Genomic DNA, 27002 nt, shown 5'->3' with positions numbered 1-27002 from the left:
CAAAATCCATGACATGGTAATGGAGGACCGCAGAATAAATATTCATGAAACTGCTCAGACTGTAGGTATCAGAACTGAGCGAGTGCATAATATCTTGCACGGAGAATTTGCAATAAAGAAGCTGTGAGCGAGGTGGGTGCTGCGATTGCTCGCAGTCTACCAAAGGCGCATCCAGCACAGCTTTTCAACACAAAGTCTGCCGGTTTTTAACCGCAACACTAAAATTTTGGCGTCGAATTGTGACTGTTGATGAAGTCTGGATTCATCGTTATACATCAGAGTCAAAACACCAGTGAAAACAATGAACAAAGGTTGGTGAAAGTTCACCGCAAAAGGCAAATGGCATTTTGTCAGCTGGTAAGATAATGGCCACCGTTTTTTGGGATACCCAAGGAATAATCCGTCATGATTACTTTCAAATAAGGCAGAACCATAACTGGACTCTATTATGCTTCGTTGATGGTTCGTATGAAACTTGCGCTGACTGAAAGCAGAACGAGGTTGGCAGCATGCAAAAAAGTGCTCTTTCAGCAGCAAAATGCAGCATTCCATACAGCAGCGATAACGACGACGAAAGTGCAAAATGGTTCATATGGCACTGAGCACTGTGGGACTTAACTGCTGAGGCCATCAGCCCCTAGAACTTAGAACTACTTAAACCTAACTAACCTAAGGACATCACACACATCCATGCCCGAGGCAGGATTCGAACCTGCGACCGTAGCGGTCGCGCGGTTCCAGACTGTAGCGCCTAGAACCGCTAGGCCACCCCGGACGACGACGAAAGTGCAAAAACTGGGCTTTGAGTTGGTTCCTTATCCCTCCTGTTCACCAGACATAGCGCTAAGTGACTTTTTCCTGTCCCCTAACTTCGGACTTCGCCTGGCTGGGAAGAAACTTTCTCAGATGAGGAAGCGACACTTGCAGGATTGGCATAACATGTTTTTCGACGGGATGAAGAACCCAGAGGATCGCTGGACGAAGTGTATAGCCCTCAAAGGAGACTAAGTCGAGAAGTAACTTGAGTTGTTTACGAAGCATACATTTTTACTTGTTTTTCAGCATACTTATCAAACCACCCATTTTAAACTTAAGTTCCCTGGCGCATTTATTGGTCTGTATGCGATTGCTTAACTCAGGAACTTCTGTAGACACTTTGATACGGCTTTCACTAATAGAGAGACTGATTCGCGAGGAAGGTTAGTGTAGATAATTCATAATTATAGTAACGAAGAGGGTGTAATATATGTGTAGCTTTCTGTTCCATATTCCACAATCCAGTGGTGTTTGCAGTGACATCTTGTGGCAAAGATGTGAGTCACGAGCTGGTCAGCTACAGAAGAGGCGGTATCTGGCAGGAAATGCAGTAAACATCCGTCCCCACCTCCAGAGAGCAGAATCTACACTCCTGGAAATGGAAAAAAGAACACATTGACACCGGTGTGTCAGACCCACCATACTTGCTCCGGACACTGCGAGAGGGCTGTACAAGCAATGATCACATGCACGGCACAGCGGACACACCAGGAACCGCGGTGTTGGCCGTCGAATGGCGCTAGCTGCGCAGCATTTGTGCACCGCCGCCGTCAGTGTCAGCCAGTTTGCCGTGGCATACGAAGCTCCATCGCAGTCTTTAACACTGGTAGCATGCCGCGACAGCGTGGACGTGAACCGTATGTGCAGTTGACGGACTTTGAGCGAGGGCGTATAGTGGGCATGCGGGAGGCCGGGTGGACGTACCGCCGAATTGCTCAACACGTGGGATGTGAGGTCTCCACAGTACATCGATGTTGTCGCCAGTGGTCGGCGGAAGGTGCACGTGCCCGTCGACCTGGGACCGGACCGCAGCGACGCACGGATGCACGCCAAGACCGTAGGATCCTACGCAGTGCCGTAGGGGACCGCACCGCCACTTCCCAGCAAATGAGGGACACTGTTGCTCCTGGGGTATCGGCGAGGACCATTCGCAACCGTCTCCATGAAGCTGGGCTACGGTCCCTCACACCGTTAGGCCGTCTTCCGCTCTCGCCCCAACATCGTGCAGCCCGCCTCCAGTAGTGTCGCGACAGGCGTGAATGGAGGGAGGAATGGAGACGTGTCATCTTCAGCGATGAGAGTCGCTACTGCCTTGGTGCCAATGATGGTCGTATGCGTGTTTGGCGCCGTGCAGGTGAGCGCCACAATCAGGACTGCATACGACCAAGGCACACAGGGCCAACACCCGGCATCATGTGTGGGGAGCGATCTCCTACACTGGCCGTACACCTCTGGTGATCGTTGAGGGGACACTAAATAGTGCACGGTACATCCAAACCGTCATCGAACCCATCGTTCTACCATTCCTAGACCGGCAAGGGAACTTGCTGTTCCAACAGGACAATGCACGTCTGCATGTATCCCGTGCCACCCAACGTGCTCTAGAAGGTGTAAGTCAACTACCCTGGCCAGCAAGATCTCCGGATCTGTCCCCCATTGAGCATGTTTGGGACTGGATGAAGCGTCGTCTCACGCGGTCTGCACGTCCAGCACGAACGCTGGTCCAACTGAGGCGCCAGGTGGAAATGACATGGCAAACCGTTCCACAGGACTACATCCAGCATCTCTACGATCGTCTCCATGGGAGAATAGCAGCCTGCATTGCTGCGAAAGGTGGATATACACTGTACTAGTGCCGACATTGTGCATGCTCTGTTGCCTGTGTCTATGTGCCTGTGGTTCTGTCAGTGTGATCATGTGATGTATCTGACCCCAGGAATGTGTCAATAAAGTTTCCCCTTCCTGGGACAATGAATTCACGGTGTTCTTATTTCAATTTCCAGGAGTGTATAAGAAAGAAAATCGGCCATGCCATTTCCAAAGGAACGATCTGGGCGTTTGCCTTAAACGATTTGGGAAAACCGTCATTTTGCGTTTTGGCAGCGTCTGCTTGAATGCTTTCGGTTTATTGGGGCAGTGAGTGTACATCCACTGGTTGGACTGTTCCTTAGCTTCAGGGTCCACATACTACAGCATGTACCGTCACAAGTCACGATTCTGTTCAGAAATACCAGCCATTCCTCACTGTAGTGCTGACGGAATGTCAAGGCCGAACCCATTCCTTCAGTTTTGTGAACACTGGTTAGACATTTGCATACCCATCATGCACAACCTTATGCTAATGTAGCCTCCCAACAACAGTGTTAAAGAGGGTTGTCTTTGAAAATTGAGGCACATTTTTCTAAAGTTAATTACACTAACATATTGCACAAGTTAATCAGTCAGGTCTGACTGCCATCCTCATGCACATGTGTGCAATATGCGTTGAGTCTCCTGACCACTCCCCCAGAACACACATCACTCATAGCCCCATACACACGACACAATCGACGATGAATGTCGGCGGCACTGATTCCACATGCTAGCTGAAAGTGAATAATAAACGTACCTCGCAACTGCCGGTAGGCACATTAACACCGTCCACTTCAGCCGCTTGCAGCTTACATGCTAACGAAAGACAGTGAGCAGGCTGACGCAACGTGATGTGGCCTTCATGGTCCCCTTTTCCAAGCACGCTACCACCAGTAAGCTACAAGCATTTGCGTATTTTTAATAGCTCTTCAGAGGTTAATTTATAAATAGCTCTCTTACATTCCGCTATTCACTGTATAGTGGCTTGCGGAGTCTACTTGTATACAGGGTGTCTCAGAAGGAATGGTCAATATTCAGGTATTCAAAGCAAAAAAAAAAAAAGTTAAAGATGTGCTCTAACATGTGTACCTTAAGAGCTATAAGCACTTCTTCATCTTCGACGGTAAAACAAATCTGTTCTGCTGAAAGCTCTTTGCTTTCCATGTTTTGGGACGATGTAGTACGAACCAAAACAACAAAAAATAGTTCCGTAAACATGGGATCTAAAATACATACCTTAAGAACCATGGACCTTGCCGTTGGTGGGGAGGCTTCCGTGCCTCAGCGATACAGATAGCCGTACCGTAGGTGCAACCACAACGGAGGGGTATCTGTTGAGAGGCCAGACAAACGTGTGGTTCCTGAAGAGGGGCAGCAGCCTTTACAGTAGTTGCAGGGGCAACAGTCTGGATGATTGACTGATCTGGCCTAGTAACAATAACCAAAGCACCCTTGCTGTGCAGGTACTGCGAACGGCTGAAAGCAAGGGGAAACTACGGCCGTAATTTTTCCCGAGGGCATGCAGCTTTACTGTATGATTAAATGATGATGGCGTCCTCTTGGGTAAGATATTCCGGGAGGTAAAATAGTCCCCCATTCGGATCTCCGGGCGGGGACTACTTAGGAGGACGTCGTTATCAGGAGAAAGAAAACTGGCGTTCTACGGATCGGAGCGTGGAATGTCAGATCCCTTAATCGGGCAGGTAGGTTAGAAAATTTAAAAAGGGAAATGGATAGCTTAAAGTTAGATATAGTGGGAATTAGTGAAGTTCGGTGACAGGAGGAACAAGACTTCTGGTCAGGTGAATATAGGGTTATAAATACAAAATCAAATAGGGGTAATGCAGGCGTAGGTTTAATAATGAATAGGAAAATAGAAATGCGGGTAAGCTACTACAAACAGCATAGTGAACGCATTATTGTGGCCAAGATACATACGAAGCCGACACCTTCTACAGTAGTACAAGTTTATATGCCAACTAGCTCTGCAGATGACGAAGAAATTGAAGAAATGTATGATCAAATAAAAGAAATTATTCAGATAGTGAAGGGAGACGAAAATTTAATAGTCATGGGTGACTGGAATTCAGTAGTAGGAAAAGGGAGAGAAGGAAACGTAGTAGGTGATTATGGATTGGGTCTAAGAAATGAAAGAGGAAGCCGCCTGATATAATTTTGCACAGAGCACAACTTAATCATAGCTAACACTTGCTGCAAGAATCGTAAAAGAAGGTTATATACATGGAAGAAGCCTGGAGATACTGACAGGTTTAAGATAGATTACATAATGGTAAGACAGAGATTTAGGAACCTGGTTTTAAATTGTAAGACATTTCCAGGGGCAGATGTGGACTCTGATCACAATCTATTGGTTATGAACTGTAGACTAAAACTGAAGAAACTGCAAAAAGGTGGGAATTTAAGGAGATTGGACCTGGATAAACTGACTAAACCAGAGGTTGTGCAGAGTTTCAGGGAGAGCATATGGGAACAATTGACAGGAATGGGGGAAAGAAATACAGTAGAAGAAGAATGGGTAGCTTTGAGAGATGAAGTAGTGAAGGCAGCAGAGGACCTAGTAGGTAAAAAGACGAGGGCTAGTAGAAATCCTTGGGTAACAGAAGAATTATTGATTTTAATTGATGAAAGGAGAAACTATAAAAATGCAGTAAATGAAGCAGGCAAGAAGGAATACAAACGTCTCAAAAACGAGATCAACAGGAAGTGCAAAATGGTTAAGCAGGGATGGCTAGAGGATGTAGAGGGTTATCTCACTAGGGGTAAGATACGATACTGCGTGAAGAGCTTGACAGAGCACTGAAAGATATGAGTCGAAACAAGGCCCCGGGAGTAAGCAACATTCCATTAGAACTACTGATGGCCTTGGGAGAGCCAGTCCTGACAAAACTCTACCATCTGGTGAGGAAGATGTATGAGACAGGCGAAATACCCTCAGACTTCAAGAAGAATATCATAATTCCGATCCCAAAGAAAGCAGGTGCTGACAGATGAGAAATTACCGAACAATCAGTTTAATAAGCCACGGATGCAAAATACTACCCCGTATTCTCTATAGACGAATGGAAAAACTGGTAGAAGCCAACGTCGGGGAAGATCAGTTTGGATTCCGTAGAAATATTGGAACACGTGAGGCAATACTGACCCTACGACTTATCTTAGAAGCTAGATTAAGGAAAGGCAAACCTACGTTTCTAGCATTTGTAGACTTAGAGAAAGCTTTTGACAATGTTGACTGGAATACTCTCTTTCAAATTCTGAAGGTGGCAGGGGTAAAATACAGGGAGCGAAAGGCTATTTACAATTTGTACAGAAACCAGATGGCAGTTATAAGACTTGAGGGGCATGAAAGGGAAGCAGTGGTTGGGAAGGGAGTGAGACAGGGTTGTAGCCTATCCCCGATGTTATTCAATCTGTATACTGAGCAAGCAGTGAAGGAAACAAAAGAAAAATTTGGAGTAGGTATTAAAATCCACGGAGCAGAAATAAAAACGTTGAGGTTCGCCGATGACATTGTAATTCTGTCAGAGACAGCAAAGGACTTGGAAGAGCAGTTGAACGGAATGGACAGTGTCTTGGAACTAGGGTATAAGATGAACATCAATAAAAGCAAAACAAGGATAATGGAATGTAGTCGAATTAAGTCGGTTGATGCTGAGGGAATTAGATTAGGAAATGAGACACTTAAAGTAATAAAGGAGTTTTGCTATTTGGGGAGCAAAATAACTGACGATGGTCGAAGTAGAGAGGATATAAAATGTAGACTGGCAATGGCAAGGAAAGCGTTTCTGAAGAAGAGAAATTTGTTAACATCGAGTATTGATTTAAGTGTCAGGAAGTCGTTTCTTAAAGTATTTGTATGGAGCGTAGCCATGTATGGAAGTGAAACATGGACGATAACTAGTTTGGACAAGAAGAGAATAGAAGCTTTCGAAATGTGGTGCTAGAGAAGAATGCTGAAGATTAGATGGGTAGATCATATAATAATGAGGAGGTATTGAATAGGATTGGGGAGAAGAAGAGCTTTAGGCACAACTTAACTAGAAGAAGGGATCGGTTGGTAGGACATGTTCTGAGGCATCAAGGGATCACCAATTTAGTACTGGAGGGCAGCGTGAAGGGTAAAAATCGTAGAGGGAGACCAAGAGATGAATACGCTAAACAGATTCAGAATGATGTAGGCTGCAGTAGGTACTGGGAGATGAAGAAGCTTCCGCAGGATAGAGTAGCATGGAGAGCTGCATCAAACCAGTGTCAGGACTGAAGACCACAACAACAACAAGAACTATAAGCACTTGTTCAGTAGAAGAGATGTGTTTCACAGTAGCGCAGATGAAGAAGTGCTCATAGCTCGTTAAGTTATGCATTTTAAGACCCAAATTTACTAGACTTTTTTTGTTTCGATTGATCTTCCACGCCATATTCCTCAATGCTGACCATTCCTGCTGGGGCGCCCATGATTTACATTTAAGCTATATTGTAAACAAATAGGCAGAATCAAGCAAATTTTGTAACAGTTAATTGTTATGTGATTCAAAATATATTTATACATTTCACAAGAAGTCCTGGTAAAGAAGAGAATCAATATGGCATTCGTTAACATATAACATTTTGGAAACGTTAGATGGTTGGTTGGTTGGTTTGGGGAAGGAGATCAGAAGCTAGATAATCTACAATAAGGGTGCATGCAACCACCTGAAGACTGGTCGAATCCACGGAAACCATTCATGACTTACATTATAGTTGACGGTGGCCATTATGAGCTATTTATGTTAGCGTTTAGGTTGCTTTCCCCTGAGACAGAGACATTATTCGTAATATAAAATACGCACATACGTTCTGACAATAAATAAGTACATTTCTTATGAAAATTTTACGTCCTCCATGTCAAGTAGCATAATGGGCCGATTCTTAAAGAAAACCACGATTGCCGGCCAAGTGAACTGTTCGATACCGCTTCGCGATGTATACGCGAAGCAGGAAAACTCTATTAGCACATATTGCAATCGTGCTGAGCGGCTGATTTAGCTTTGTCTGCATAGTTACAACGTAATTATTATGATCTATAATTAAACTATGGTGAAATACAATTTTTTTCGAAAGTATGTTGAGAAAGTATAAACAAATAACAAAAGTCATATTTATAAAATGCATACACGAAACCAATTAGTAATTAGTGTACAGCTTAATGACCAGCCCTAGGAAATATTTTAGCAACAAAGCCCAATCTCTAACTAAAAAGTTATTACATTTTGTAAATTAAGTATTGTTGTAAAAAGTTATCTTAAATATTTTGGTATGATAACTGTTTCATTTCGGGAAGTTTGTTTTTCGTAAGTAACTGTCATGATTTATAAATCCAAACTCCGTAACTTTTTCTGTAAAACTATTCAACTTTTAATTGTAAACCCGAAATTAACACTTTAAGCAGTGCTTGTAGATAGATTGCCATTATTCTCACATTTAATATTAACAGTCACATATCTATGACACTTTGTCATTTTAATATTCAGCTGTTCTATTGCTCAGACTCTTTCATTTCACTGTCATTACGTTGTAAGGACATGTGCTCATCCTTTATTTACCAACGTAAGACCGTTTTCACAAAATATGACGTGCTCCCACGATTATTTACTGATATGTTAAAAGGGGGTGATTCTACATCTGGCATTTCGTAGGGAACTTGACAACATGTTAAGTGTTCTGCAATATATGTTAAAAGACATAAAATGTAAGAACATATTCCGTAATTATACACCAATTTACGCTGACTGATTAAGACATTTTACATCTTTCGAAATTTTATGTAGTCTTGCTGTATGCAATTTTGCTTTTAGGAAATACTTGAAAATGGCATAAAAGGCCGAAACCTGGGTTGTACTTAAATAAGCATTAAAACGGTCAAATGGCGGCGAGATCGTTTAAAAAAAAAAAGAATATATAAGAAACGGCGTCACTAGCCGGAGGTAGGCAGTGTTCTCTCATCATTCAGCTACGAAACCTGTGTCAATCTATAATGCGAATAAATAACAGTTCTAAAGTAACTAGCTGTTTCGGTCACATCATTTCGTAGAACTGATTACTGAAGACACGCAAGTCCTGAAAAACTTTCTTACAGGTAAAGATATTTGCAGCGAAGAGATACGCCCTATCTTTAATGTCAAGAATCTCAGTTGAGTGTTATCCAACACAGCCTAGCAAGTGGTTATGTTACATCCGCTTCCAGAATATTGATTTTGCGCTGCTGTGCGGATATTCAGTACGATTCTAACAAGGGCGCCGGGAGCAATCAGCCTGCCAGGGTAGATGGTAGTGCAATCTGAACTACAGTCGACTTGATGTAATGGGAAGAGCACTCTGTGTTGCATTGAGTTCCGTCACTCACCTCGGGGTTAAGCGAGAATCGTGTGGTGTGTGTCTCGTCGCCTCAGTCAACTGAGCCGGCAACTGGTAGCAGAGAGAAGTTCGCGTCCGAGACTCGGCGGTCCACCGCGAAGCGTGCGGAATCTGCCGGCGTTTAGCGGCGCGCCCGTCCGCTTTCTCCGCCGGCAACTCGGCGGATATCTGTGCCGTCCCGTCACACAGCCTGCACAACTCTCCTTGCCAGCGGCCGCTCGGCGACCACAACTCCCACCTCAGCGTCGCTTCCCAGGCGCCAGCATTCGCCGAGACAATGGGAGGTCCCCGCCGCGTCATCCGCCTACAACCCCCCCCCCCCCCCCCCTCGCCCTCTCACCCATCTAGTGCTACTGCTGCGATGGTCTCTTACTCTCACCTTCGGTCCAGACGCTTTGTCAGGCTGGAGGAACGTTTCCTATATTTATTTCTACTTCGCGCCTTCGCCAGCACACTGATCGGCACCAGGAGACACTGCATAGCAATCGCTAAACTAGGCGCGCCTGTGATAAGAGAAGACCAAGACACGCCCGCAGGCTGGCTACACGCCGATAACGGCCCCTGGCAGCGTGCATATAGCCCGCCGCCGCCTACCAAGCTGCCTCAATCGCTCAATCTCAGTACCTTCGTACATCGCATCGGGACGTAGTTCGCATTTCTACGCAATACGTCGCACTGTTATCTAATCTTCCACAGGGATAGTCGTCGCCTCACACCTTAGTTACCTGTGAGGGAACGTTAGTCATTGTATACAGGGTGGTCCATTAATCGTCACCGGGCCTAATATCTCACGAAATAAGCATCAAACGAAAAAACTATAAAGAACGAAACTCGTCTAGCTTGAAGGGGGAGACCAGATGGCGCTATGGTTGGCGCGCTAGATGGCGCTGCCGTAGGTAAAACGGATATCAACTGCGTTTTTTTAAAAATAGGAACCCTCATTTTTATAACATATTCGTGTAGTACGTAAAGAAATATGAATGTTTTAGTTGGACCACTTTTTTCACTTTGTGATAGATGGCGCTGTAATAGTCACAAACATACGGCTCACAATTTTAGACGAACAGTTAGTAGTAGGTAGATTTTTTAAATTAAAATACAGAAAGTAGGTAGGTTTGAACATTTTATTTCGGTTGCTCTAACGTGACACATGTACCATTGTGAAATTATCATTTCTGAGAACGCATGCTGTTGTAGCGGGATTACATGTAAATATCACATTAATGCAATAAATGCTCAAAATGATGTCCGTCAACCTGAATGCATTTGGCAATACGTGTAGCGACATTCCTCTCAACAGCGAGTAGTTCGCCTTCCGTAATGTTCGCATATGCGTTGACAATGCGCTGACGCATTTTGTCAGGCGTTGTCGGTGGATCACGATAGCAAATATCCTTCAACGTTCCCCACAGAAAGAAATCAGGGGACGTTAGATCCGGTGAACGTGCGGGCCATGGTATGGTGCTCCGGCGACCAATCCACACCTTGCAATACGTGTAGCGACATTCCTCTCAACAGCGAGTAGTTCGCCTTCCGTAATGTTCGCATATGCGTTGACAATGCGCTGACGCATTTTGTCAGGCGTTGTCGGTGGATCACGATAGCAAATATCCTTCAACGTTCCCCACAGAAAGAAATCAGGGGACGTTAGATCCGGTGAACGTGCGGGCCATGGTATGGTGCTCCGGCGACCAATCCACCTGTCATGAAATATGCTATTCAGTACCGCTTCAACCGCACGCGAGCTATGTGCCGCACATCCATCATGTTGGAAGTACATCGCCATTCTGTCATGCAGTGAAACACCTTGTAGTAACATCGGTGGAACATTACGTACGAAATCACCATACATTGCACCATTTAGATTGCCATCGATAAAATGGGGGCCAATTATCTTTCCTCCCATAATGCCGCACCATACATCAACACGCCAAGGTCGCTGATATTCCACTTCTCGCAGCCATCGTGGATTTTCCGTTGCCCAATAGCGCATATTATGCCGCTTTACGTTGCCGCTGTTCGTGAATGTGGCTTCATCGCTAAATCTGTCACCATCCCGTAATTTCTCTTGTGGCCAGTGTCAGAACCGTTCACGACGTTCAAAGTCGTCGCCATGCAATTCCTGGTGCATAGAAATATCTATGGTACGCTTGCAATCGATGTTGATGGAGCATTCTCAACACCGACGTTTTTGAGATTCCCGATTCTCGCGCAATTTGTCTGCTACTGATGTGCGGATTAGCCGCGACAGCAGCTAAAACACCTACTTGGGCATCATCATTTGTTGCAGGACGTGGTTGACGTTTTTCATGTAGCTGAATACTTCCTGTTTCCATAAATAACGTAACTATCCGGCGAACGCTTCGGACACTTGGATGATGTCGTCCAGGATACCGAGCAGCATACATATCACACGTCCGTTGGGCATTTTGATCAAAATAGCCATATATCAACACGATATCGACCTTTTCCACAATTGGTAAACGGTCCATTTTAACACGGGTAATGTATCACGGAGCAAATACCGTCCGCACTGGCGGAATGTTACGTGATGCCACGTACTTATACGTTTGTGACTATTACAGCGCCATTTATCATTAATCGAAAAAAAGTGGTCCAACTAAAACATTCATATTTCTTTACGTACTACACGAATATGTAATAAAAATGGGGTTTCCTATTTAAAAATACGCAGTTGACATCCGTGTGTCCTATGGCAGCGCCGTCTAGCGGGCTAACCATGGCGCCATCTGGTTTCTCCCTTCAAGCTAGATGAGTTTCGTTCTTTGTAGTTTTTTCGTTTGATGCTTATTTCGTGAGATATTTGGCCCAGTCACTATGAATGGATCACCCTGCATAGTTGTGATTCGGACACGGGCAAGAATTGGTACATGTTTGATTGCTATTAACCACAGAACTTCAGATTGGACATCACTGAAGTACTCGGTTGATTCCTGTAATAAAGTGTATTTTAACCATATGGGCATATTGTGTAGTAATGAGAGGAAACCAGCCACCCACCTGTCATAGCCCCCTCTCCTCACCCAGCCGGAAACCACAAAACATTACAAGACGGCACAGCCTATACTTTATGACTAACTATCATATCTACGTCTACACATGTATTCCGCAAACAGATATTTTGCCAAATTCATCTCGCTCTGTTCCGGCATGAGTGAATATATATATATATATATATATATATATATATATATATATATATATATATATATATATATATATATATATACTTACCGAGTCTCGTACCAGATTTGCATTACATTGTACGTGAGCGATGTAGCGTAAAACGTCGGAAGCTTTCGAGACGGTTCGCAGATAATGCGGTCACCTATATGAAAGCAGCAGCGCCAGAAGACTATCGATTTGCAGAACGACCTGCGGAGGATTGATGAATTGTGCAGACTCTCGCAGAGGGTCCCGAATGTAAATAAATGTAACATTGTGCGTACATAGGAAAAGAAATCCACTACTGTGCAACTACGTTATTGCTGACAAATTGCTGGAAACAGTATCTACCGTAACATATCTATAACTACCGCGGGCGATCTTAAGAGGAATATAAAAAGTAGGAAAAATCGGATGCCACACTTACATTCATAGGAAGAATCTTAAGAAATGTAACTCTTCCAACAGAGAAGGGGTTTACAAAACACTTGTCCGATGGATTCTTGAGTATTGCCCGTCGAACTGGAACACGTACAGGTCGGACTAATAGAAGAGACAGAGATCCAACAGATAGTAATGCGTTTCGGCTCAAAGCTTAGAAGAGATGCTCAAGACACTACAGTGGCAGATGCTGCAAGAGAGGCATTGTGCGTCACGGAGTGATTTACTATTGATCTTCCGAGAGAGTAGGTTCTGGGAATAGTCGGACAACATTACTTGCTCTCACATAGGTCTCGTGAAATGACCACAACAAGAAAATTCGAGATATCAGAGGTAATTCTTCCACGCACCATTCTCGAATGGAACAGGGAGGAGCTATCAGACATTGGTGCCAGAAGTACGCTCAGTCACACACCATCGGATGGCTTGCAAAGTATTGATGTAGTACATGAATCAAAGTCCCCCGGCACGGTTTCGGTCTCTATGTAAAGGTTAACGTCATAAACTACTGTAGGGATATTGATGCGGTTTTCACTAACAGAGGACTGATTCACCGGGAATATTTGGATATATAACTTTTAATTATAGACGAATGAAAGAAATGGTAGAAGCCGATCTCGAGGAAGATCAGTTTGGATTCCGTAGAAATGTAGGAATACGGAGGCAATACAGTTGTAGCATTCGTAGACTTAGAAAAAGCGTTTGACAATGTTGACTGGAATACTCTCTTTCAAATTACGAAGGGGGCAGGGGTCAAATACAGGTTGCGATAGGCTATTTACAATTTGTACAGAAACCAAATGGCAGTTATAAGAGTCGAAGGGCACGAAATGGAAGAAGCAATGGTTGAGAAGGGAGTGAGACAGGGTTGTAGCCTCCCCTAATATTATTCAATCTGTATATTGAGCAAGCAGTAAAGGAAACAAAAGAAAAATTTGGAGTAGGGATTAAAATCCAGGAAGAAGAAATAAAAACCTTGAGGTTTGCCGACGACATCGTAATTCTGGATTAGGGAATGAGACACTTACAGCAGGAGATGAGTTTTGCTATTTGGACAGCAAAATATACTGATGATGGTCGGAGTAGAGAGGAAATAAATCTAGGATATAAAATGTAGACTGGCGATAGCAAGGAAAGCTTTTTTGAACAAGAGAAATTTTGTTAATATCGAGTATAGAGTTAAGTGTCAGGAAGCATTTTCTGAAAGTATTCGTATGGAATGTAGCCATGTATGGTAATGAAACATGGACGATAAACAGTTTAGACAAGAAGAGAATAGAAGCTTTTAAAAATGTGGTGCCACAGAAGAATGTTGAAGATTAGATGCGGACCACGTAAATAATGAGGAGTTACTACATAAAATTGGGGAGAAGAGAAATTTGTTGCAGAACTTGACTAGATAAAGAGATCTGTTGATAGGTCGCATTCTGAGGCATCAAGGGATCACCAATTTAGCGTGGGGGGGAGGGGGGGGGGGGGTAAAAATCGTAAAGGGAGACTAAGAAATGAATACACTGAGCAGATTCAGCAGGAAATTGGTTGCAGTAGTCATTAGGAATGAAGAGGCTTGCACAGGATAGAGTATCATGAAGAGCTGCATCTAACGAGTGTTTGGACTGAAGACCACATCAGGAACAGTAAAGACGAGTGTGAAATATAGATATTGTTATCTGTAACTGGTATTTGAAATGACATCTCGTGGCGATGGTGGGAGCTAGGAGCTGTTCACCTACAGAGGAGGCGGTATCTGGCGGGAAAAGCGGTAAAGTAAACAGCCGTCTCAATTTCAGGGAGCAGTGAAGCTTGGCCAGATTCTTTGTCGAGCTTGGTGGTTTGGCTGTAAATCGCCTGCCTGGAAACAGAGAGGTAGGTGGGATGGTTCAAATGGCTCTGAGCACTGTGGGACTTAACTGCTGTGGTCATCAGTCCCCTAGAACTTAGAACTACGTAAACCTAACTAACCTAAGGACAGCACACACATCCATGCCCGAGGCAGGATTCGAACCTGCAACCGTAGCGGTGCGCGGTTCCGGACTGTAGCGCCTAGAACCGATCGGTCACTCCGGCCGGCGTAGGTGGAATCGAATCACATTCGAACTGCGGACTTTTCAGTGTGCATTTTAACCTAGCGTTCACCATTCAGTGATGTGAAGGTTCCCCAGAATCGACCCTTGGTTCGGATGCCACGTAGAACTGATAAGTCCTCTTTTCCAGTTTGATAACTGCGTTTTTCTCTTTGTTTGTTAATGCTAATTTCAGGAGCTACTGTAGGTATTTTGATACGGTTTAAGTATTCTACACTAGGAGGTGGACTGTTTCATGAGGGAAGTGTGTGGATATATTTTATTACAGCTACGCCAGACAAGTTTTCCGGGCTTAGGGACTTAGCCATGCGAAGCCGGGGCTTGTCGCTAATAAGAAATATGATTGTAGTACAACTAACCCGAAAAAACGTAATGTTCTGTTGACAGCTTTGCGGAAGATGCGCGGTGATATTATGGTGAGAAATTAAGTACCACTGAAAATCATTTGTCGTGGTAAGATTTTATAGATGAGTCGGCGTTAAGTTGATTCCTGACAGTTGAATTGGAAAGCGCGCGACAGCTTCGCGGTACTACCTCAACCAATGTAACACTGTCTTCTTCTTTGTAAGAATTAACCTACATTAATGTAACGCGATTTTGTAAGCGTCCTATGGCAACGTCTTAGTCTTGTCACTGCTCTGTAGACGGCTACTGTTTACGCTAGGACTGTTGATATCGATATTTAAAATTGTATTATCATAGGCCCTCGATATATAGAGAAATGTATCGATGTATCGGCGGGAAAAATATCGACGTACATGCCTGTTAAAATATTGGCTGCACGTTCTAAATATACTGTTAGTTTCAGAGCTGTACATTTAAGTATTGATTTATTATTAGGTATTCTGTACATCAACAAGCAACCAGCCTCCCTATATCCCTTAGATCAAGCATCGAAAGAAAAACGATGCACATTCACGCTTGACGATAGCCATTTTACTTACAGTGGTAACTGTATGCAAGTGACACAATAAAAAATGTCTGGTGGGTCCGTCCTTCGGTTTTGTGACATAGCGGAACGCTTGACGTCATCTTCCCCACTTTTTCATTTCTGCCAACGCCAATGACCTAGCAGTTATAGTGTCCATGGTGGAGCTAAACATCGCAGTTACCGTTGGTAGGTCCGAGCGCCAACATGTCCCCTCACACATCTCTGCCCACCCCAAAGACCAGTCGCGTCATTTGCATTTTTGTTCATCGTTGTTATAGCAACTGTTTTTGGAGGATGCCGATGTGAAGAAATAGCACACCAGTAGCGTTAAAAATTGGTTTTTAACGCCACTGGTGTGCTATTTCTTCACATCGGAAATCCTGTTATTCCATCCCCCCCCCCCCCCCCCGCACACCCGCCCCCTCCCCCCCCCCCGCCCCCCCGCCTCCCCCAGTGCAATCGGACTTCATCTCCTTGTGTGCCGCATATAATTGCTTCACGCAGCCAAAGTGATGAAAGCTCAAGAAGTAGTAAGACTTCTTCGCACAGTGAAAGCAAAGGCAGGTTCTACTACATTTTCAAAAGAACAACTTCAATTTTTACCGAAAATTATGAAAAAAATATAATATAAAATAAAAACGTTGTAACTCGACATTGCCTACTTGATATCGATATATCGTGGTGAAATATTGCCGATCTACATCAACATTCTTTGAAAAAATATCGGTCTGTCGATATCTTATCAATAGCCCTGCATCCATTAGCGCTTCGCTGCTGAAAGCTGACAACATTGCTCCGAGCTGTCAGGGGTCTCCTTATGCCGTCTCGACTACAATGTGCCATCCGTCACTGATTGTATTTCACAATATAGTCCCAAGATTTTTAATAGTCCAAGATTTTTATCATTTGCATTTTCTGCTGGCAGCGCTACACTACACTGAAACATTACCTCATCACTATACTACACTACAATGAAGCACTGCATTATATCGCTTTGCAGATTCGCCATTGAGTTTATCTCTCGACAAAGCGAACCGTAGGTCCGCCGGAAGCTAAAAGTAACTTGGTTTCGTGACTAGGTACAGTAAAAGTAATACACGTTGCTATTCTGCATTGCATGCATGGAAAGTGATTGCAGAAAATTGCCTTCGTTGGCAGCTGTGACAGCTTCCTGTAACACCCTTAAAGTTACTGAAAATGAGGAGGAGAGAGGAGTGAACGTGCTGAACGACAAGGAAGCAAAGTGAAACTTCCTGGCAGATTAAAACTGTGCGCCCGACCGAGACTCGAACTTGGGACCTTTGCCTTTCGCGGGCAAGTGCTCTACCATCTGAGCTACCGAAGCACAACTCACGCCCGGTACTCACAGCTTTACTTCTGCCAGTATCTCGTCTCCTACCTAACAAACTTTACAGAAGCTCTTCTGCGAACCTTGCAGGAGGTAGGAGACGAGATACTGGCAGAAGTAAAGCTGTGAGTACCGGGCGTGAGTCGTGCTTCGGTGGCTCAGATGGTAGAGCACTTGCCCGCGAAAGGCAAAGGTCCCGAGTCCGAGTCTCGATCGGGCACACAGTTTTAATCTGCCAGGAAGTTTCATATCAGCGCACACTCCGCTGCAGAGTGAAAATCTCATTAAGGAAGCAAAGTGTTAAAGTAAGTAGGTCGGAGATGTGCAAATTACTGCTAGAGGGACATAATGTTGAGTGGAGAGGGAATGGAGTATCGACCCAAAAGAAGATGAAGCGAAGTTCACACAATTGCACTGAGAACGTGGGGTGTTCAAGAGTAACGTACACGAGTTTGATCACAGCCTCCAGCTTGTCTGGCTGCCCACTGATACTCCACGTTTGACCCCCAGTGCCACCTGTAATGGATCGACACAACCTCCGGCGACGACTGAAGGACAAGTACTCGTTCCGGTTTCAAGATCCAACGTAAAGCGCCGACAGAATCCTGCGCCGACCACACGGCCATGCCGTCCAACAACGCCTCAGCCACAGAATGAAGAAATCGTGCAATACTCAAGACCTACACACCAGTAGTTAATTACTTACTTTATGAAATGGATTAATGGTTATAGTTTAAATTGCCGTCAGCGCCGGGGTCACTCAAGTCGTGGCGCTAACATAATAGTGGAAAGATGCTAAGTAATTGGGTCTAATTGAAACAACTATCATGATTTTTATATTCCAAATACGAAGGAATCAAAAATCAGAGTTCAGTGTTCAATTCATGATCAGGTCATTGCAGACGCAACACAAATTGCGACTGAATAAGGATGGGAAGGGAACCGAAGGAACAGAAGGAAGGTCCCCACAATCGTCTTAAGTGATTCAGGGAAATCAAAGAAAACTTAAAACATCACGGCCGGACGGAGGTTTTGACAACAATCCTCTGGAAAATGAATCCACCGTGTTACCACTGCGTCACCTCGCCCGGTCACCAAATACGGGTCCACAATCTTAACCACGCCATCTAATGGTTCAAATGGCTCTGATCACTATGGGACTTAACATCTGTGGTCATCAGTCCTCTAGAACTTGGAACTACTTAAACCTAACTAACCTAAGGACATCACACACATCCATGCCCAAGGCAGGATTCGAACGTCCGACCTTAACAGTCGCGCGGTTCCGGACTGAGCGCCTAGAACCGCTAGACCACATCGCCATCTAATTGGATTCTTATGCAACATTAAAAGAGCAGTAACGCTACACTCACGAAAGGCTGTAGACAAATTTACATGTTTCAATGATCAGCTTATATTTCTTACTGTTCCTCCTGCAACGTACTGTGAACGTGCATAGGTGGAGACTCAGCTTTTAGATTCTCGGAAAGACGTCGTCAGCATTACTTACCACTGGCTGATAACACAAATTCCATCACAAGGCTTATCTTTCCAGATATGTCGTCGGATAAAACCTTTCTTGACAGGTGAATTAAATATTTTATCTCTGACGCTGCCAACATGAACACTGTGCGGCTAACATACACCTATATTACCCAGACAGATGAAGCGAATGGCTGTAGCTAAATGTGTCCAGGAATTTTTTTTATCTGATATAATGACATGTCTCACGCTAAACGTGTAGAAGTGCTAACAATTAAGCGAAACCAGCACAGATCGACTTGGGTTGTAATACACGTTTGTCATAACTAATGTAATCACTAAGTTGTAATGCTACGTCGAGATCATGAGGAGGGAGGGAGGGAGGGAGGGAGGGAGAGAGAGAGAGAGAGAGAGAGAGAGAGAGAGAGAGAACGTGCAAACTTTCCTTCTCATCTATAGTCATCTATAGCCGCATGTCCGTTTCATTCGTTAAACACCTCCAGCCAGCTGATGTCTCCATACGCTGCTACGCAGCCTCTCCCTACGGATTAAGTTCACACCCACTAGACAACAACACTCGCCTTGAAAACAGGCTAACGAATTAACCAGAGTACGGCAACGCTCTCTCGAACCCTTTTGAAACAGTAAGCACGAGGAGAACCACTTCATTGTTCACTGACTCCCAGCTTCCTAGATAGGTTCCGCAACACTTCCTCCGTCCAAGAGGGAACAAATCTAGATTCGTGCTTCTAACGAGGGCTGCTGGACAACTCCGAAAAACGCTCCACGAGATTGTTTTGACATGCAGATTTTTCGGCCAATGCGCTTCCACTGCGGAATGTAGACACTTCGATTGGCCATTTCCTGCCAACGCTCACAGTGGTTGCTGCAAGGTACTGCTTGCTTACAGCCCTCTGAGAAGAGTATGAGGAAACGCCATCTACCCTATGGAAATCAATCGCGTTTGAAAACGGTATGGTCGGTTGAGGCACCGCTATTTAGCGGGATTAAGGGAACATCGGCCTATTATGTCCAAGTTGAATAGGCTTGATGGGCCCACTGAGAAACCGGTTGCAGGATTCGCAACAGCGACCAGAATTAACCGACGGCCGCGACCAACAACTACTGCACTGAAATTAAATTCAAACAGAAATAAAGGAAGATTAGGGGTTAACGTCCGGTCGAGAAAGAGGTCATTAGAGACGGAGCTCAAGCTCGGATTATTTCAAGGATGGGGAAGGAAATCAGCAACGCTCTTTCAGAGGGCATTTGACTTGAACGATTTAGGAAAATCATGGAAAACTGAATCTGGAGGGTCGGACACAGTTTGAACCGTCGTACCCTGAACGTGAGTCCAATGTGCTGACCAACTTATCACCTCTAACTTAACGTGTAGCCGACGTCGAAATCACGAAGGAGAAGAGGAAGAAAGGGAGAGAGAGAGAGAGAGAGCTAGAAGAATCCGGGAAGAAAGTGGTCCCGACTGCCACGTGAAACGAGGCAGGGAAACAGAAGGATAGCGGAAATCAGGGTGACCAGATAGAAATACACTGACGGGAAAAAAATCGCAAAAAAAGATAAGCCCTTGCAAATGTGAAAGGCTGATACATTAATAACTGGTGTAACCGCCAGAACGTTAAATGCAAGCACGTAAATGTGAATGCGTTGTGTTGTACAGGTGCCAGATGTTTGTTTGTGGGATGGAGTTTCATGCCTGTTGCACTAGGTCGGCCAATACAGGGACGGTTAATGCTGGTTGTGCATAGTGCTAGAGTTGTCCCATTTGTGCTCGATTGGCGACAGATCTGATGATCGGGCAGGCCGAGGCAACATGTATACACTCTTTAGAGCACGTTGGGTTACGACGGTGGTATGTGGGCGAGCGTTATCCTGTTGGAAAACAAACTTCTGGAATGCTGTTAATGAATGGCAGCACAACAGATCGAATCACTAGATTGACGGCAAATCTGCAGTCTCAGACAGGGTGCGAGTGATAAGTAGGAGACTGCTTCTGCTGTCATCCGAAATCACGCCCCAGACCATAACTCCAAGTGCAGGTCCAGCGTATCTAGCACGCAAACAGGTTGGATGCAGGATTTCAACTATCCTGTTTCTAACCAACACAGGCCACCATTGGCACTGAGGCAGAATCAGTTTTCAGCAGAAAATACAACAGACCTCCACCCTGCCCTCCAGTTGTTGCCGCCTGACACCACTAAAGTTGCAAATGGCGGTGGTTTGGGGTCAGTGGAATTCACGCTACAAGGTGTCTGGCTCGGGCCTGTTCGTAAAGAAACCGATGTGTAACATTTCGTTCTATCACTGTGGTGCCAATTGATGCCCAAATCTCTACTGCAGATGCAGTACGGTGCGCCAATCATACGTCGAAAACGATGGTCTTCCCTCTCGGTAATGCCACGTGGCCGTCCAGAGTCTTCTTGCGAGCGTACATTCCCATGACCACCGCTGTCAGCAATTATATACAATGGCTGCATTCCTGCCAAGCCTTTCTGCAATATCGTAGAAGTAACATCCAGCTTTTCATAGCCCTGTTACACGACCTCGTCAAAACCAGTGAGGTGTTGATAATGGCGTATTAAAGGCATTCCTGACTAACATCAACTCACCGCTCTCAAAGGTAACCAGCGCTCATGACCGTCCCAGCGTACATTTAAAGCAAACCTGTCTGGCGCGAAATCTGAATACACGGCATCTTTCAGATGTAGAAACACGCCAACCAGCTTTTGTTTATGTTGCGCAACTCCTTGGTGCTGTGATTTTTTTCGCGCTCCACCAGCACATTGTCCACTCCCGTAGCTACTGTGCCATTCCCTCACTCATATTACGCATCACTGAAATAGATGGGCAGAGAGAAATTCTGTAAGAGGAAATAAATGCTGACATTGTTACAGAAGTTTCGAAAAAAAAGGCATCAGAATAACAGATCACACGGGACGCTGCTATGCTTTACATAATAGTGTAAAAAATAGGTGTCGATAGAGAAGAGAGGACACTGAAATTTCAAATCTCTTGATGTTTTGTCTGGAGTGACTGATTTAGGGGAAGAGACCAAACAGCGAGGTCTTCGGTCTCATTGGATTAGGGAAGGATGAGGAAGGAAGTCGGCCGTGCCCTGTCAGAGGAACCATCCCGGCATTTGCTGAAGCAATTTAGGGAAATCTCGGAAAACCTAAATCAGGATGGCCGGACGCGGGGACTGAACCGTCGTCCTCCCGAATGCGAGTCCACTGTGCTAACCACTCTTGATGTGTTGTGTGGACTGTATGTATATGTTTGTGTAGGGTTTTGTAACGAACCAGTGAGAAGTATGAGCAGAATATTTCAGTGTCTGCTTGCACATTCTTCTCGTATCAGAGTCGACGAGTTACCTACGTTGGCGCCATGCATTCAGAGATTATGAAGAGCGTGATGTAACGTTAAGTAGCACTTATCATCTAGTAGCCATGAAAGCACTTGGGAGCTAATGGACTCAAAGACAGTGACAGATGGTCACGCTCCTTATAATGTTTCGTCTGTCTACAAAGAGCTTTATTAATAGTTTAACCAAATTACAAAATAAATTGGAACTGTCTGAAACAATAGGTAAGATCTGTAAAGATATTAGCACAGTAAATGAAACGGGGAAATAAAAGAATCGAAGCTTTTGAGGCGTGTTGTTACAGAAGGGTGCTGCAAGTTTTAAGTCACCTGATACGTCAAGAAATTAGGAATCTCAGCTCGGAATCTGCGGAGAGAGAAGTATTTGAAAAACACTAACAAGAAAAAGTTGCCTGGATTGTAGGACATGTGTAAAGACATTAGGAATAACTTCACGTGGCTCCAGAAGGAGTTGTAGAGGGCAAAAACTGCTGAGGGTACAGTTTTAGAATATCCCCACCAAATAATTGAGGAAGTTAGGTGTAAGTGCCATTCTGAGATGAATAGGTTGGCACAAGTGGCGAAGTCGTGAGAAGACCAGTCAAACCCTTCAAATGAGTAATGAAGATAATAAAAAAAAGACAAAGAAATAAGTAAGCTGCCAGTGTTACGACTGTTTTCTTTACCTATGCGTATGAAGTCGCAGTAGTAAATAGTAGATCTCACAGTAAGTGCACTCTTAAGACAAAAGAAACGTACCAGGAAAGAAAAATCCGAATGGAACAGAAATCGGAAGATGTAATGTACACGTACAGATCAGAATTTGAGGAAAACTGGATGTTTCATTTCGTTCAAGAGAAAGAGCTTCACAAATTCAGCAAGTCAATAACGCACTGGTCCACCTCTGGCCGTTGCGCAAGCAGTTATTCGGCTTGGCAGTGACAGGTTGTTGGATGTCGTCCTGAGGGTTATCGTGCCAAATTCTGTTCATTTGGCGCGTTAGGTAGTCAAAATCACGAGCTTGTTGAAGAGCCCTACCCATATGCTCCAAACGTTCTCGATTGGGGAGAGATCCAGCGACCTTGTTGGGCAAGGTAGTGTTTGGAAAGTATGAAGACAAGCAGTAGGAATTCTCACTATGTGCGGGTTGGCATTATCTTGCTGAAATGTAATCCCAGGTTGGCTTGCCATGAAGGACGATAAAACGGGGCGCACAATATCGGCAACGTGCCGCTGTGCTATAAGGTAACAACAAAAGGGTCCGGCTGTGGAAAGAAATGCCACACCAAAACATTACTTCCGGCTGCAGGGTCCTAAGGCGAGCGACAGTCAGACTGGTATTCCACGATTGTCAGGACCAACACTTTTCGGCTTGGATCCTCACCGACTGAAGTAGAATTATCTTCACTGATGAGTCCCACATCGAACTGAGCCGCAATGATCAGGGAATTGCTAGTTGGAAATACCAACAGTAACCAAGCGAATTTGCACAGTAGTAGAATACTAGATTCATGTACGGGTGGACTTCCGACGATCTTGATTTAGGTTTTCCATGATTCCTCCAGATCGCTTAAGGCAAATGCCGAGATGGGTTTCTCTAAGAACATGTGCGATTTCACAGTTTGTGCTCCATCTCCAATGCCCTGGTCGACGATGGGACGTTAAACGCTAGTCTTTCTTTCTTCTCCGAACAAGCAGCTAATATAATTGTTATGTTGCAGCTGGCTTTTCGTCTGCAGGGGGTAAGCGTGAAGAGGGCATTCTTTTTCCGTTCGCTTTAGTATGAATAGGTATCACTGGGGAGGGAGGGGCGAGGGAGAAGGCGAGGGGGGGAGGGAGAAGGGGAGGGAGGGAGGGAGGGAGGGAGGGAGGGAGAGAGAGAGAGAGAGAGAGAGAGAGAGAGAGAGAGAGAGACTCCAGAAAGCTGACTTTTCAGAATGTACTTGTATTAAACCAGACCATTTGTGCGCAAGAGACTGTCTCACACCAATCCTGTTTGTCAGACTTACTGATAAAAACCTTTGGCGGAGAGAGAGAGTAGTTATGACTTTAAATCTATGTTTTCGGTAAAACATCTAGAGCTAATGACGGAATTCAGCAGCTGTTTGCGCATAGATCTTGAAAAGAGTTCGTAACGTCAAAATGTGCTTATGTTTCGTAAGTGCAGTTACAGTGCGACCTTTAGCATGTGACCACGTGAGAGAAAACGCAGATGCCAGAAAACTTGAATAACTGTAAGTAATCACTTATTTACGTAAAAAATAAGACGTGAACAGTTTTATAATCTAAAAATATCGCATGTTGAAACAAAACTGGGTCATTCTCGATTTCGCTGAAGATGCCTTGAAGAAAAACGCGAAACGCGTCTGGAACAAACAAAATACACTGCAGCAAGAAAACGGCGTTTTTATTTACAAAACACGTAAAGTTTGTATTCATTCATGAGAAGAACAACAAAGAAATATTACAGGTAGGCAGATTTAAACTGAGGGCACCGACAGCAGCGGATTTGACAGAAGATGTGGGATAAGTGGGACCACTAATTTCATTGGAAACAGTGTTTCTGTGGCCTCGTTGGAGGAGCCCTATTGGTTCAAAAAAATGGTTCAAATGGCTCTGAGCATTATGGGGCTTAACTTCTGAGGCCATCAGTCCCCTAGAACTTAGAACTAACTAAACCTAACTAACCTAAAGACATCACACACATCCATGCCCGAGGTAGGATTCGAACCTGCGACCGTAGCGGTCGCGCGGTCCCAGATTGTAGCGCCTAGAACCGCTCTGCCACCCCGGCCGGCGAGCCCTACTGGCACTGTAGTGAAGTGTTACAGGGAAATTAAGGACAAACTAAATTGGAGTGGGTAGAAAGCTTTTTGAATCTAGCTCCTTCTGAATAAGAGCTAACAAATGGCATTTTAACCACTAATTACTTCTGAGTATTCATTTCATATCGTGAGTGAGTGGAAGAGAAAACCACCTTACCTACTTGACTGTTGTCGCTGGTAAGCCACCTTTCTTCCGTGTGAGTCAAGTCCCTGAAAGTTCCTGACAAAAAGGTGCCTGCAGCTAGGTCCGCAACGTCACCCTACTGAGCGATTCACAGAGGTTTCCCCCGCAGCAGTAATACCCGGTCACGAACCCTGGCGCTCGTGTTTCCGCCTGTAGTGTTCTGCTCCCGGGTTGCTTCTCGCAATGCGGATGTGTAGTACACAGTCGATACCAAATACACATTGCATCCAAAATACGTCTATGATCAACGATCTAATTTTACGTCGATAATGGCATCCATAAATGTGTTCGTATAGCCCCGGGGTCTCCAAACTAAGGCCCGCGGGCCGAAACCGGCCCGCGAGGCCCGGCAAACCGACCCGCGTTAGCTGGCCAGACAACCCCGGTATCCGCCCCGCCAAATATTTGAGGTGCTACCTATATTGCCAACAATTGGGTTTCGAGGCCTATCGCGACCAATACACCGCGACATTGGCTCTGCTACTCGCTACAGGACTACATAACTAAACTTATTGTTGCGCCGCTTGAAATAACAATGCGTTGACATACTCTACCTCCGTTACGTCTTGCAGTAATAGTGTTGCTAACAATGATTTTGATATTTCGTTAACTTTGCAAGATGCTTTCGTGAAGGATGTGCAGTGACGTACTTTTTTGTCGGTGAAATTCGCCAGAATAAAATACGGCCAGGTACGTCCACCAATCAAAATTAAGTAATTAAATAAAAATCGTAGTTCGTTTCAGTGCTAGTTACTCCCACAATCTTAGATTTTTGCGATTTCATCTTTCCTTTAGCCTTACATTACGGTGATCATGGAGTGTCAGGGTGCTTTAATCCCCCTAGGTAGATCATGGCCCTTATGACTTCGTGGAGGAGTCAATGTGGCCCGCGAACTAAAACGTTTGGAGACCCCTGGTATAGCCTAACGTGCAGCGTAAAGACTTGCAAGCCTGAGGGGGGAGAGGGGGGGGGGTGCATACAGGAGGGACTGTATCTGGGTGCCAGACTGGCAGCCGCTGAACTGTTACACAGGTCAGCATTAACTGGTTCCCAAAATCAATTCAGGCAATGGTGGATTGGCTTCCTATATGTGCCTCAGTACAACATACCGACAGAAACAGACGAACCACGAAACCAGAGAGCAATATAAACATTTTGCATGTACGTGTAGTTAACGACTAACTCTCTCATCTTATATTAAGGTGATATTATGCCGATGCCAAAAGCGCCAAAGGCTAAATAAAGCCAGGGGTGATGTTCCATACCTGCGGAAACCGGAAAATAAAGGCGCTAAAGTCAACAGAAAAAGAAGACAGGACATTGCATCCAAATGTTATCATTCTGCTGGAAGAGATGCGTTCAGTATGAAGAAGTTTAATGTCCCGTCGACATTCCCAATGTGAAATAACTCGAGTGAATGCCAGTATTAAAGATGGTTTACAAACTATCAGCTTAAGGACCGCTATATGGTAATCGGATGCTTTTATAGACTATCAGCTTAAGGGCTGATAGCGGCAGAACTCTTCTTAAAAAAAGAGTGAGAGAGAGAGAGAGAGAGACTCTGATAAAACAGTGGCTGAATTCCCTGAGCATGAGAGCAGATTTTAGTTTGCCAACTTTGGAATTAAATGATCGCAAAACTGTTAACAGGGACAAGGATTTATTGAGAATGTTCTGAACGTATCTTTAGAAAATCGTTAGTTAAAGAATCTATGCGTGACGGCAACACCTCAGAGCTCGTAGTACGTACCCGAAGTTTTTGGCTCGTTTGACGTACAGGAAGAGTAAATGTGCATAAGGTTGTAACAGCAATCACAAAGTTACGAAGATATTTTTGTGTGACCGAAGAGAGATTATCTGACCAAGCAACATCAGACCTTCATCTCTGGGGACGGAAATGTTGAGTACCGTTCGACAGGAGTCAGAACTATTGGAGATTAGGCTTTATACGTGTCTGTGGCGAGCAACGCTGCGTGGAATGGAAAGAAACTGTCGTGATTCAATAGTAGTGTCAGAGTTGTTACGAAAGACAAGCGACCTTCATCCCAGATTTAAGCGAAC

At 44.7% G+C, this 27002-nt stretch overlaps 1 protein-coding gene across 12 annotated transcripts in view; it reads right to left on the bottom strand.

The window, feature by feature from the left end:
• LOC126267997 (myosin heavy chain 95F) overlaps nt 1-27002 on the bottom strand; it is a 380222-nt gene that overhangs the window by 196383 nt on the left and 156837 nt on the right. For 2 of the 12 annotated variants that reach the window (XM_049973365.1, XM_049973369.1), the window contains exon 1: nt 9071-9320. The exons of 9 other annotated variants lie outside the window; for them this stretch is intronic. The gene's annotated coding sequence lies outside the window, so the exon portion shown is untranslated. Of the gene's footprint in view, nt 1-9070; nt 9361-27002 lie in introns of those variants that run through there. One more of the 12 variants, XM_049973363.1, reaches the window with a different exon arrangement.

This window comes from Schistocerca gregaria, chromosome 4 (assembly GCF_023897955.1).
Source record: "Schistocerca gregaria isolate iqSchGreg1 chromosome 4, iqSchGreg1.2, whole genome shotgun sequence".
Lineage (NCBI taxonomy): Eukaryota > Metazoa > Arthropoda > Insecta > Orthoptera > Acrididae > Schistocerca > Schistocerca gregaria.
This window is presented reverse-complemented; position numbering and strand designations above follow the sequence as displayed.